Source organism: Sesamum indicum, linkage group LG13, assembly GCF_026168435.1.
Source record: "Sesamum indicum cultivar Baizhima isolate 11 linkage group LG13, ASM2616843v1, whole genome shotgun sequence".
Taxonomy (NCBI): Eukaryota; Viridiplantae; Streptophyta; class Magnoliopsida; order Lamiales; family Pedaliaceae; genus Sesamum; species Sesamum indicum.
In genome coordinates this window covers 1,541,551-1,554,963 of record NC_142669.1, presented here as the reverse complement: position 1 = coordinate 1,554,963, position 13,413 = coordinate 1,541,551, and the positions used below count along the sequence as shown (strand labels likewise).

At 35.6% G+C, this 13,413-nt stretch overlaps 1 pseudogene; it reads right to left on the bottom strand.

The window, feature by feature from the left end:
• Positions 1 to 7,586: 7,586 nt before the first annotated feature.
• Positions 7,587 to 12,919, bottom strand: LOC148784355 (uncharacterized; annotated as a pseudogene).
• Between the last annotated feature and the right edge of the window lie 494 nt (positions 12,920 to 13,413).

The window sequence follows — 13,413 nt, the reverse complement described above, 5'->3', positions numbered from 1 at the left end:
AAAGTCCATCTCAAATTCTCAAATTATAATACTCTTCTCTCAAGACTCCAATACACCAGAAAAATTGCAATTGCTGAAACCCCAAAGTCCTCAAAATCAGAAACCTTTACAAATTCTATCCCCTTCAATTCAATCAAAAAATCCTACCCAATTGCCTTAAAAAACATTGTCCCAACCACAAACTATTGTGCAAATGACAAACAGCTAATTGGGAGGAATGTTTACATAAGTACACATTTTTGTTTACATAATGATTTGAATTCGGAGGAATGTTTGAATTGATATTTCTATAACGATTTGAATTAGTATTTTTTTGCTAAAATTTGAATTAAATATGTATTATTTTAAATTATTATCCTCAACTATAAAATTAAAATTAAAATGAATCAAAGTAGAATTTTTTTCGTGTGTTGAATAAAATGACAGCCAAATATGTCCTTATATAGACAAGCTCACGCCTATTTCCTCTAAAATTGGGTTGATCATTTGTTTTAACGGTCAACTTAATAGAGGGTACTCAGGCGGATGAAAATTAAAAACATTGGATATCAAATCTAATGACTTGAAAACCTGAGGTACTCAAACTGAAAAGGGGTATACTTTGGTATGAAAAGTGAAATTACACTGCTAAAAATCATGACAATGTTGGCTAGCCATGGTCGATACCTAAGCTTGTATTGATTTTGTTTGGTCGTGATCGAAAGTATATATATTGATCTCTATCATTGTTTTTAAGTTATAGTCACTTATAACGTGGGAAATAATTCTCTTTTTTATTTTTTAATTTATAATAATCTATACTAATATAAAAATAAAAGGAGATACATACTAACAAATGACGGTTAATGACACTGTCACACTTTTTTTTTGTAAAATTAAAAATGCCCTCCAACTAATTAGATAACTAACATACTCAATTTTCCAAATTATACTTTAACCATTGGGGAAACCAATTCTTCTTGCTCTTTCCAAACTTACCCAAACGTACAAAAATATTGCAGGGACTTCTACTACTAGACCAACCAGTTCACCAACAAATTCCACACCAGCCAATTTCCCAAATTCACCATACCTTGAAAAATCATATTTTCATCTTGATGTAATTATTGAAGATGAACGAATCAACGGATAAACTTAAAGTGATCCAGCAGAAATGACAAACATTCCTTGATCAAAGGCATAACAGGATCTATGAAGATCCACCAAAAACTCAACAATTTTATGAGGACATCTTTCAACAAAATCCATTTTCATTCAAAATATGCCCCCTAAAGGAGCCCCAGCCAACACCTCACAAATTGGCTACTGAAAAATTTTCACAAATTGCATCCTCTGATTGTCTAATTGGGGAAAAAGTCCATATGAATTCAAGAATATTCGCAACAAAAACTATCCACTAGTATCTTGTCAGGATTATCAAAGCCTTTCAACATTTTCTCCTCAAACAAAATGAGAAAAACACCATGTCTTTTTACTTTTTTTTCGGCATCAAATTCACTCCAACAAAAATCCAAAATTGGTTCACTAGATGGAGGTAATTGGAAGAGAGAAAACCAAAATTTGAGCATTTTTCACACACACTTACTACTCTCTAGCAATAGCTTCTTGCCAAAAGTATTTCTTCTCAGTTCTTTTGTAATACACAAGAATATAGAAATCGGATTTCTTTGATAGTTCATATATTTGTACATCCAGTTTATTCTATAAAATTCCTTATGTATCCAAATTCGAAAATTCAGTAAGTTTTTCTCAACTATACTTGTCTCAAACTCTTGTTTCATATTTTGTTAATTAATTATTATTCCATAATTATTATAATATAAATTTGTATATTTATCTCTTTTGAGATCCGTTGTATTTCCTTGCATAGTTTCAGTAATGGTTGTTATACTCAAATTTATCTCGGTTGTGATATCCTAGTACTTGATGGTATCAAAGTCAAGCAACTCCTGGATATATCCATATAAAGAAATTCATAGTTTGTGAATCAGACTTAATTCTTTGGTAATTGTGAGAATTTGTGAGGGTCCAGAATACGGAGATCTAATTTCTTCATAATCTTAATAAATGAGTTTTGCAAGTTTTTGATATATTCTTACTCCTTGGAATTTTGAGGTAATAGGCCTAATAGTTTCTAAGGTTGAATGTTTAGAAAGGAGAGTAGGGTGTGAATGGTCTCAGAAAGGGTAGCAAGATGAAAAAATTTCTAAAAATATTCAGCAAAAATAATAGAAAATAAAAAAAATATAAACTAACCTAGGCACAACGAGTGGAGGCGGAGGAGGAGGCAACAAGAGATGGACGACGACGACGACTGGGTATAATGGAGGAAGAGGAAGGGGCAGCGAGGGGGGAGCCCAAACGTTGTCGGTAGAGAGAGAGAGTGAAGAAAAATCTACTAAGTGTCACTTATATATTAAAAGGCAAAATTTCACTTTTAGTCCCACTAGATAGGGTCATTCTCACTTTTGATCTCTCGCTTTACGTGGTCAACACTTGTAGTCCCAAAACCCTAAATTTTTAACACTTTTAGTTCCGTGACGTTAAAAACTGACGGAAACGGCATGTGACAGTCACGTGTCGTTAGTCAGCTGCTAAATTGGTGCTGAAAACAGACTACAATGCTTGTGTACAGTGTTTGGAGGAAAATAATGGCGCCAAAGACACATTTTTTTGCTAATATATATCTAAACAACCCACAAACACCAGACAACATTCTCATCTTTTTTTCATAGGCCAAAAGATGTCACAAACATCTCAAAATTCTTCAAATATTGAATGCTATTGTCAGAAAGCTGCTCATTTGAGGACCTCATGGACAAATGACAACCCAGGTAGAAGGTTTTATACTTGTTCTTCGAGGAGAGGTAGAGGTGGATGTGGATTTTTTTTATGTGGTTTGATCCACCAATGTGCTTAAGAGCTACCGTAATAATTCCCGGTTTGTTGCGCCAATTGAATTTGCAAGAAGAAGAAATTCAAAAATTGCGTCGAAGAAATCAAATTTTGAATGGTTGGATTTTTTTTGCTGTTGTTATGTATGTTGGTAGCTTGAACAATTAAGTTATTATGCATTATTTGATGTTCTTATATATTACTAGATGACCTTTTAGTAATGGTCAATTATGTGTAAAAGGACTAATGAATATGCCTTTTTTGCAAGTAATTATAGTTTATGTTGTGTTTAAATGTGTAAGGATAAATTCTGAAAGCAATAAAAATGGAAACTAAATTGCACAAAAGCAATAAATTAAATTGAAAAAAAACAAGAAATATACTCAAATGCACTGGTTTTGACAAAAGTAACAAAAGTCTTCTTATAATAACTAGCAATATTTTGTTCCTTGAAACTTCACAAATTTCCCTTGTTAATACAAGCAAAAAACCTGATGCTATACAAACCAAAAACGGCTGCCAACAAGTCATCAAAAATCTATTGCTATACAAGCCAAAAAACTTACTGCCAATGCATCTCATTTTGCCTTCTTAGCTATTTTCTTCTTCTTCTTTTTAGTTGCATCCAATGCTGCACTTAAGTTTATCATTGTGATAAAATTCTTTCCTCCTTTTGTGAGACAAGGGACTCCACTAATAGAAGATTGGTTCACTTTTTGAGCATTGTGTAAAGTTGTGGAGCATGTGTTCACTTATCTACAAAAAATCAGCTTAATGAGATGAACATGGACTAAGAAAAATGAGTTTAAGGAGATGAACATAGAATTTTTTTTACCATTCCAGTGGTATTTGACTGAGAAGTTGCAAGATTTGGTCCAGAGGATGACTCAATGAACATAGATCTTGTAAGTCTCCTTGACTGCACATAAATAACATTAGTTTCAACTACATAATTAACATTCTTTCTAAACCCCTTCACATTCCTTTTAGGATCTGTTCTGAAAGCATCTTCATATTTGGTTGACAACCATTTGCTATTCACATTCTTCACATTAAATGATCTAGCACATTTATGTGTTGGTTATACTGTCTGATTTGGAATGTACTCTCTTCCCCAAATTTAAGTGCATGCATTCTCCATTAACACCCATCCCCGAGACACTTAACATAAACTCTTCTTTTATCATTCTTGAATATTTTCAAACTCCTCTTTGTACACACAACATGATTGTGGATTGCCTCTCTCAATTCTGTTTTATTACTAAATATCATCCCAATTTCAAAGTGAGGATCATATTTGTTTACAGAATTGAAAACATGATCAGGTTCTTTTTTCTCCTCATCAAAACTAGCAACAGAGTCAAAATCATCTCCACTTGAGCATACATCATCACCTGATGTTGTATCCTCTTTGTCATATGATTCAACATCCTCCTAACCACTTTCCTCATCCCCACAACCATCTGAATCATCACCCTCCCCATCATACTCAGAGTCCTGTAAACTATCATTCTCATCATCCCCTTCCCTTCACTTACCCCAATCTCATCATCATCATCTGTCCCAGTACCCTCCCCCTCATTACCATCTGCGTACATATCCACTAGTCTGCAAACCTCATCCCATTCTACTTCATTCAATTCAGAATCATTCCCATCATCCACTACTACCCCCTTCCCTTTTTGGACATTTGTTTGCATTTGGGGTTCAACATTAGGGTTTGAGGAACCAAGCTGACTATTTGGGGTTTCTACGCACTCTAGATACAACGTAAAAATTCTGTTTTTGGGACTGTATGCTTCAGTAAATTTGACAATATCAGTTTGATACTTGAGTTGTGTAAATTTATTCAAATGTAGTCTGTAAAATTGTTTAGGCCCCATGTAATCCAACTTCTCACCAAGTTTGTTCAAGTACTCCACAGTAACATTAAATACATCCACAAAGTCAAACTTACTTTTAATCCCACCCACATATTTAGGTTTAGGGCTATGAATAATTGAACCCCCATGATACATAATGATAGTGATAAAAGGTTCATTCCCTGAAAAATATAAAGAAAAAAAAAAGAAAAACAAAAGAGCATGCATCAGAAAAAGGGACCACAATGCACAATAATTTATCATCCCCAGAAACATAAAGCAACATTACACACACAACAACATGCCTTTATTCTGAGAAACAAATGCATGGACCACATGCCTTTATTCTCAGAAACCAAAAACAATAACATTGGGGGACAAAAAATATGTTTAAAACACAACACACACAACAACATATGGACAAAAACAAACCCATTTATCCTCAGAAATTGAAAACAATAATATCGGGGGACCACAAAATATCTCAAAAATAACATACACAACAACATATTTCTCGTAAGCCTTCGAAATTATTTTAACAATATTCCCGCAGCCTTGTTCTCCAAAAAAATGAATTGGATATAATTCTCATCTCCAACTTTAAAGTCTGCCTGAAAAATCTATTCATAGTAGGAAGATGTTAAGGAAACTAAATTGAATTTACTCATTCTGGTGAAAGCTATTTCATTTTCAAAATCTAAGAGAATTGACAACACATCTAATCAAAGTTAATTTAGAATTTCTAAAGCATGTTCACAGCTATAGCGTTTACCCTACCCAAGTTGAAAGCTATCCAACATTTCAGATTGGCCCAGCAGAGTAGTACATGTTCCTCAATATCATTGAAATCGTAAAAAGAGTTTGCAAGTTTACTAATTGTATTTCTCGTACTTAGGGTCTAGAAAATCGACGAGCACTTGGTGCCTCAAGCTCATCTTCTTCCGCCACTCTTTACTCCAAAAACTGGGATGATTGTTTCAGATTTGGGGAAAGGGGATTTGGGGGATTAGGGATTTAGGGACTTTGTTTTGTGGACTTGGGGAAAAGGGGAGAAGAACATTTTGCCTAAAGTCTGAAATAACTTACCAGTTGACCAATTTTTTACGATAGCAGCTGACTAACGGCACGTGACTGTCACGTGCAGTTTCCGTCAGTTTTTAACAGTGCGGGACTAAAAGTGTTAAAAATTTAAGGTTTTGGGACTACAAGTGTTGACCACGTAAAGCGAGGGACTAAAAGTGAAAACGACCCTATCTAGTGGGACCAAAAGTGAAATTTTGCCTAAAATTTGGTACGGTCCGGGAATGGTCATTTATTTAACTACATTACCAAGATCATTCCTAAATAAGAAAAACGATGTTGTTTCTTGTATAGTGGATTGACGAAAATTTGGACTCATTTTGGCATGGTCAGGAAAAGTGTTCCTAAAATCGGTCCAATACACACAAAATGATGTCATTTTATCAGAAAACGACATCGTATGACGAGGGCATTTAAATAACCGTTCCTATATTTAACACGACTTTTCCTAGTTTAGTGCCAAATATATTTCCTTTTCAACTGAAAAATAATAAATGAAGGAAAAATCATTTTGGACATGTTAATGATCAGAGAAAAGTAGACCATAAATTAATTAAGACCATTGGACACATATAATATTTTTTATTAAATTGATACATATTTAGCAGATCAAGTATATTTGTATATCCAAGATTGTTAGTCTTAAATAGATGTAACTAGCATCTTATATTGTTATACTGGATCGCCTAATGAGACCATTACATATAATTAAATCGACAAAAGACTACATTAGATGAAGTTTGGACATTTTTGTTATACGGATATTGAGATATCGTATCTGATTCACAACCAACGAGGTTCAAAACGATGCAATTGTCAATCAGACCATGTGATTTAAATCAAACCGCAATATATATTAACATATATGTAGTATTTATATGTGTTTAAGTTTGGAATTAATCAGGCTCGTGGATGCGCAAATATAGTACCCGGGAAGTGAACTATGAATTTTTTGTTATGATTAGGGACGGTTTGTTTATGCTTTTAGTCACGGTTTGCTTTATATTCATATTAGGAACGGTTTGTTTATTCTTTTATGCACGGTTTAAATAATATTCATATTAGGAGTGGTAATATTTAACAACCATTCCTAAATATAAATTTTCCTCCACTTTCTATTTGGCGCCAAAATAAATTTGTGTTGAACTCCATTAGAAACGGTTATTTTATTTTGACTGTTCTTAGATTTTGAATTTCCCTCGCTTTTCTATAGAATGTTGTAACATTTTCATGAATGGTTATTATTTATTTGTCCGTTCCAGCTTGATATTTAACATTATTCACTTACAAAAAGGAACGGTAATTGAAAGGACGGTCTTTTTGTGGATTGTTTCAAATTGGGAACGGCGTGGGCTACTTATAACCATTCCTAATTTAAACTATTTTGTAAAAGATATATATAATTATTAATACAGAATAATTATAGAAATATTTAATCAATAATTTTTACAAAAATTTTTACAAATGTTTGATCAGAGAAACAGTAAACTTTCAATCATAATTATTGTCTTCTTCAATCTCGTAATCCTCGTCAAAGCTATCTTCGTCAGATTCGCTATCAGATTCACCATTTTTCGAGCAGGATGTACATTCTCCTTGATGATTTGCAACAAAAAGATCAACGGCTAATTGTATACCATTTGGGTCATGTTGGTCATAACTATGTTTGTCCGTAACAACTTGTGGAGTAGGTATTGTTTCCTCTTCTTAAAATTCGACTTCAGTCCATCAAGAGTCATCGATGACTCTTCAAGCTTTGGTTTTGCATACAACCATCCAAGCAACTCTGTCTCTCTTCATGGTAGGGTATTTCCTGTAGTATATTTGTACTAGTTGTGCTAGGATGAATGGTTCATCCTTTTGGTATACCTTCTTGAAATTTATATCAACAAGGTGATCGATCCAACGGAATTCGAACAAAATGATGTGCATGTTCGGATTAAGTGGGTAATTTAACTAAACTATCTCTCGAGTATCCCGTAGAAATCAATGTCTATGTTTATATAAAATGAGCTTTTCACACACGCCCGATAGTTTATAGTTGACTTGCCTACGCTGTGACGTTCAATGTGGAAATTGTAACCATTCATAAAGTAACACAGGAATGTTGTGACCTCAGCGATAGGACCCGAGTAATGCAACTTCAACAGCTCGTTGTCTGTGTAATTCAATTCAGATTTCACCTGCAATGCACATATTAGAGAAAAAATTGAGGACTGATGGTTTCACTGTTATGACACAATTCATAAGGCATTACTTACACGACGTTTGAACCAATCCTTAAATTCAGTAGCTACTAGTAGTTCAATGTTGGGGTCTTCCGAATGATGGTGCTCGTAGAGTTCATTCAAGAATGACCTGTATTAAAAAAATAGAATACATATCAATATATAGGTTAAAACTCTAAATAAGAATTTTATAAACTATTGATATCTTTACACTTACTCGTAGTATGGTGTGACTACCTCACAATTGTACAAGAGTTACATTTAGATTATGTGATGCTCTGAGGCGCTAAGCCACCTCTTCTTTGAGGCACCACTTGCTCGGTCAGGGTGATTGAAAATAAATTGTTGGATATGATTGTCATTCATCGTGAGGTCATCACTTGTACGAGGTTTGTTCCATTTGCAAAGAGTCTGCAACTCGAAGTAGTGAGAAGTGAATAGGCCGATTTCTCCAACAAGATATGCCTCAACAATTGACGCCTCGAAGTGTGCTTTGTTTTTCACCTTTATTTTCAAGTCTCGGAGAAATCTATTCGAATGAATATTTATTAAAAATATATGACAATAGAACTATTTAAAAAAACTAAAATAACTCGTGTACTTACCTCTCAAATGGGTAAATCCACCTGTATTGCACGGGCACTCCCACGCGCGCTTCATATGATAGGTGAACAATTAGGTGCTCCATTGATTCGAACAAAGATGGCAGAAATATTTTCTCGAGATTGCACAAGATGGTAGCGACATTACCTTCCAATTCTTGTACCTTGTTGAAATCCAGCATCATCGAACATATAATTTGGAATAGAAGGCTGACTTTTGTCAACGCACTCCACACATGCTTAGGAAGCATTTCACAGAAGGAAATTGGGATCAACTTCTGTATGCATATGTGACAGTCATGGCTCTTCATGCCGTGCATCCTCAGCTCCTTAATATCGACACAATGAGCCAAATTAGATGCGTAACCATCATAAAACTTAAGATGACTAATCCATTCACATATCCTCATCTTCTGCTCCTCCGTCATGGTATATACGGCTTTGGGTATCACGTTCGGTCTCCTTTCGTCCACCTCGAGCTCCGGTCGATTAAAGACTACATATGATCTTCAGGTTCTTCTCTGCATCCAGATTGTCCTTCATTTTTCCATTTATGTCCATCACGGTATTGAATATATTGTCAAACATATTTTTCTCAATGTGCATGACACCAAAATTGTGTCATATCAGATGCGCTCCCCAGTACTTAAGATCCTAGAAGATATTTTTCTTATTCCACTTATGCTCGCTACTGTAGCTGGGTGGGAGTTCCAACGGTACTCCAACTATAGGACTGGACTCTGCAACCCAACCGCGGATTTGTTTTGACATGCAATCTTCCTTTCTACTCGGTTCTTAGTGGATGGCTTTTTCTTACTACGGTACAGATGGTCTTGGATGAGGAACTATTTGTAGCAGTAAAGTAGCACACCTTCCTACCATTCTACAAATAGAATGCACGAGTGTCATCCATACAAACTGGACAACCCATAGCTATAAGGAAAAAAACAAGTGAATCGGCCCGGGAACGCATGAACGAAAGCGCGAAAAAAAATAAAGCGGTAATAAAATATGCAAATTAAGATTAATCTACGACCAACCAAGGGGTGTACCCTTGGTGTTCTCGGGCATTGGATGTAGTATGTGGATTTAAAAAAAAAAGAAATAACAAATCCCAATGTACAAGACTATAGATAAATCTAACAAAAGAGAGCGGTATTTTAAATGAAACTTTACCTCATTTATGTTTCAACCCGAAATCGTGCATAAAGGTTCACCCTAGGCTCTGACATAGGAGCCTCTACAAATGATCCACACCACACCATGGCAAGAAGGTTTGATCTCTTTGGTAGAAGAAATCAAAACCGGTTGGAAGAAATGATCGAAGAGAACTACACTATTAACTAGTGTATTCCCTTCATCAAAATTCTCACTACTCATCATTTAATCCTAGATGAAAGAGAGTTAGAGAAACAAAAGGGATGAGAGAGACAGAAAGGGGTGGTCGAATTTCATAGGGAGGAGAGATGGAGCGTATGTTCTCTACACTATTCACTATGTGTTATCATCTTACGAATAATGATGATAACACATATATATACTTTGTATGAGAAGGTGTAAATGTATCTAGATATATTCCACCTACCTATAAGACAACCCCCTTCCTATATGGTATAATCAAATCATGTCATATAAGAAGCGCTCCAAATATGGTCAAGTCTACACTTTTCAAAAGTGCAATTTGACCAACCCTCCTTCCAACAATAAAAGTCAACTCTATTGCTAGTGGGCCTTAATTCAATTAACTAGGTTTCATTTAATCAAATTAAAATAAATCCAAGGCCCAATGAATTTAATTAAATCAAATTTAATATATCCAAACTAAATTAAGCCCAATGTCATTTAATCCAATTAAAGACATAAGTCCGATTCTCTTTAATTAATAAATCTAATTTATTAATTAAGACAAGTTCAATTAAACTAATCCAGTTAATTTAATCTTAGGCTATCCATTCAATACATCATCCCACATGTAAATAATCCAATTATTTACATCTTTTGGAATTAATTCCTAGTCCTTCCACAATTATTTTTGTGTGACTCTATAGGTTCACCTTTCAGCTAGACTTGGGCTAGTGTCCAACACTACCGATTAATTAAATTCGATCTAATTTGGTGTTAGTTCCCATCCTAAACTAGGTAAATATGCTTTAATACCTTAGACCTTATTTCGCTTAATTGCTCGACATAGAAAACTATTTTCTATTCAATCAACTATAGTAGCTACAGGTTTTGTGAGGCATAAACACGTCTCCAAGTGTATAGGAGATGCTGCTGTCACATACAGACAGGGGATTGATCCTCTTCTTGGAAACCATTGTCCTCGTTACACATTTTGACTACACTGGACAAGACTTATACTGATCATGTCTGTGACATAATCACCTCGTGCATAGATCCAAGATACAACAATCGTTCGCATGTGACTGCCATTGTTCCTCAAGTCTAAAGACTACTTTCGTACTATGGAAGTCGGGGACTCAAGTCATACTAATCAATCCTTCAAGGCTTCCATATGACGATCCTCGCGAATCAGTTTAGCCAGTTGACCACCTTGTCAACTAACCCACTGAAATTGCATAGACGTCCAATGTCTGTCGTCGATGAAACATGACACTCATCCAATGAATGTACTACTTAATACAAGTCTTAATAGGACTCTCAATGCCCAGTCTCAAGGTGCTCGACTTGGAACATTTATGACCAACACTCAGAAGTTGGTTTCAGTCGCCATCCAATGCACAACCCAACTACATGGGTTATCTAAATGGTCTGTGGGCATCTATTGTGACGTTGAAGCAATGCTTAATGTAATCGGTAAGCACAATAGATACATATATCAAAGATGAATACTTAACATATTTATCGGGAAATGTTACTTGAATAAAGATCGCTTGAATAGTTCCCAAAACCGCTAATCCAATTAGCTTTCTGGTCACCTATTCCAACAATAATGCCAGTGGTACTCCATGCAGATGCAATCCCATAGACGGGTAGGTAGTTCATGGTGCGCATCATGAATGTCTCATTCTTTGCATTATCGTGCATCAATATACCCACATGCCACAAATTCTGCAACTCCTCGATCAGCGGCTCCAAGTAAACATCGATGAAACGTTTCGGATTGAAAGGGCCAGGGATCACCACCATCAAGAACATATAGTCAAAACTCATGCACATTCTCGGTGGGAGATTGTACGATGTAAGTATAACTGGCCACATGAATATATATGACCATACTGTCCGTGCGGTGCGAACCCATCTGTGCACTAACACAGTCTAACACTAGGGGGCTTTGCTACAAAACCAGGATATGTCCGGTCAAAATGCCTCCATGCCTCTACATCAGATGGATGGCACATGGATCCCGCACTCGTCTAATGGTTGGCATGTCACGTCATTTGCTTGATAATCGCTTTTAAAACATACAACCTCTACAGGCAAGGGGTAAGCAACATGTACCTAAGAATGGAATACGGGATTTTCTTGTGATTAAGATTTCGCTCCCTGGTTGGCTTGTACCTAAATTCTCCACAAAACTTGCAGTAGTCCAGATGAATCTTGTCCTTCTAGTACAACATGAAACTATTCTTACACTCATCAATCTTCTCAGCAGGTAAACCCAAGTCCCTTATCAACTTCTTCATACTATGGTAATCGAGGGGCAGGTGTGGTCGCTCGCGCAATATATTATTAGCCCACTAGGATATTCGATCATATGTTGCTCAGAAAAATGAGTCTTGGACTTAATATTCACCAACTCAATAAATAGATGCCATTTGATATTTGGTCCAACCATTCCACAACGGCTGCTCGGTAGCATGCACTACATCATAAAATCGATCTACCAACCCAGACACATAATCATAGGGGCCCTGCCGTAATATGAATTAGGCCCGACATCAGTAGGACAAGACCTTGTACCATCATCAGGCACACCATCCTAGTTATGATTAGACCAAAAAGCCAGCCCGACAGTATCGAAAATAATCCTCTGTGCCCAATCCATCTGCATCGCATCACCCCAGTGTGTATTGGTACCTTTCTCCTCATGAGCAATGGAAATTTGCTCCTCCTGCAAAAGGGGCGCGGTGACGGCCTCAAAGTACTCCTGCACCCTCTTCTTACCATGTGAACTCCAATTATAATATTCCGACATAAAACTATACAAGTCAAAATTTACCTCATCCGGGATTTTGAAAATTTCGTTTTTGCACTTCCGAAATGTAGACTTAATTTTCTCACCATCCATATATGCATGTTGAGACTTGGCTCATTCTATAAATGCAATAACACCATCCACAAACTCCAGCGTATGACCCGCCCTCCTATGCAAGTTCTTCTCATACATCTATCTGCTCATCTGTTTTAACATTATGAGTCCTACACTCATACACACACACATATATATATATTATAACATTAAATTCAATTCACAAAAGTACAACAAATATAAGCAATTGACAAAAGAAAAAGGGTGAGAGTTGTTACCTAATTAAAATAACTTTAAATATCAATAAAAATTTGAGAAAGATTGATGAACGAGAGTATGCAACTATTAATGGGATAGTGAGAGATCAATAAATATTAGAGAGATTTAGGAAATAGAGAGAATATAAGAAGAATGGAAGAAGATAGTGAGATTAAATGGAAATAAAGGAACATATATATAGAAAAATTTTGAACGGTCGTTGGAATGATTTCTGGCACACAAAAATAGCTGTTATAAAATAGTCGTTGATGCAT